Here is a 2,104-nt window from a genome sequence, read left to right as displayed (position 1 = left end):
CAGCCTGGTGGGCTGCCGTCTGTGGGGTCTCACAGAGTCAGACATGGCTGAAGCGACTTAGCAGCAGCAGCAGCAGGGTGGAATTGGAGCAATCATTCCTCTTCCCTCTGAATTTGTGAAGAAAGCAGTTCTTGGTTAACAAGGTTTAATTAACTGTGTGTTTTAGGCCAATTCAGTGTAATTTGGCCTATATTTTTCACTAATTATATCTCTGATGCCAAGTTGGAGATCACTGTAACTTAGGTTAGGCATTGGAATGGCTCTGATCCTTTAAGTCTCTGTCTACAGAGACTAAGTAAGCCTTTGAACCTCTCTAGGAAAGTTTCAAGAATTAAAGGAGATCAGATTATAACCAATTCTTTGAAATATTTTATAGGCTATATAATAGAATTAAGTTGAAATTTTAACCTCAAAAAGAGGATTCTTGAGGAAGATAAGAGAGGGAAGTCTAAAAGTGAACTTCTAAGTTAACTGATAAACTTGGTTAGGTATGGAAGTCTAGGTTGAAATGAATTTTCCCTGAGAATTTGTGATGGCATGTTTCATTGTCATCTAACGTTTGGTTTAAGAGCCTAATGCCATTTTGATTCTCGTTTCTTTGTAGATATTTCTTTTTCATCTGAAAGTTTTACGGATCATCTTTTCATCCCCATTGGTCTGAAATATGATCATAGATTGTATTTAGTTAGGTGTGGACCTTTTTTCATGTGTTGTGTTATCATGCATGGTGAGCCTTTTGAAGATTCATGTTCTTCAGCTCTCTGAAATATTTTATTTAATATTTTGCAAGATGAATTTAAGTACATAGTTTCTAAATTGCACCAACCACATTTCAAGTGCTTAGTAGTCAAATGTGGCTAGTGCAGATATATAGAACATTTTCGTCATCACAAAATTCTATTGGTTAGCACTGACCTGCAGGCTCAATGAAACTGCAAACAATGTGATCTCTTAAAACTCAGAGAAGAGATACAGAGGTTCAAAAATGTATTACAAGACATTAGAGGTAAATAGTAAACTGACAGAAGTTGAAAAGTAAGAATATGATCAAGATAAAAGCCACCATAGAAGTAACTACAAGAATAAATATGCCTCAGTATATAACCAGGGAGGGGCAGAGGGATACCTGGCTTAAGAAAATCACAAAAATGAAATGGTTAAAAATAAAAAGATATAAATGATTATGGGGAAGATGGATAGATATGGGAGACAGATAAAGGAGACAAGTGCACATAAGTGAAATTCCAGAAGAAGGGACTAACTGAACTAGAAAAATACTTAATAATGGAAAAAATTTTTCCGAGATAAAGATTAGAATCTTCAAGGAACTTTCTTGAAATAAAGATTAAATCTTTCTTTCAAGTTGACCAAATGATAAAACTACTAAGTCATAATCACAGTGATGTTTAGGGAACTTTGAGGATAAAGTATTATAGGGACATCCACACAGAAATACTCAGTGCTAGAAGACAGTGGAACAGTATCTACAAAGTTCTGAGAAAATGTAACCTAAGGATAAAGTGCGCCTGTATTTTGCTGTAGTTTTGCTTTTGCAAATGAGATTGTTGATAAGTCAAATTTTTCTTTAGCTTTTAAGATACTAAATGGGATGTAATGATGATTATTACATAAGACTTGACAATATTGTAAAGTAATTAGCCTCCAATTAAAATAAATTAATTTTAAGAAAAAACTAGGAAGAAAATTTACTAATGATGCGATCTCTGGTTAGTGAGACTATTGGTAATTTTTTTTAATACCAAATTTTATATAGTGAACATACATTTCTTTAAAAATCTGAGGATGAGGACAGAAGTCTAAGTTCTAAAGACAGGCACCTCCCCACTTTCTCTCCCACCCCTTATTAACTGATGGGGCTAATCACATATCATTTCAGAGCTTTCCTTTCTTTTTCTGGAAAAGGTAAGAATCAAATGGAATAAAACTATATAGAAATGCTAAGGAAATTGCAAAATGCTATGCAAATGATAGTTATTATTAGAAGAGGTCTTAATTTCCAGAAATTATGCTCTTCTGTTTTGGAGAGGCCTTATTCTGAAACTTTAGTTCTTCATTACAACATTAGAAGGAGGCACTTATGCAG

The sequence above is a fragment of the Bison bison genome, unplaced genomic scaffold, assembly GCF_000754665.1.
Source record: "Bison bison bison isolate TAMUID 2011002044 unplaced genomic scaffold, Bison_UMD1.0 scf7180017854890, whole genome shotgun sequence".
Classification (NCBI taxonomy): Eukaryota; Metazoa; Chordata; class Mammalia; order Artiodactyla; family Bovidae; genus Bison; species Bison bison.
This window is presented reverse-complemented; position numbering follows the sequence as displayed.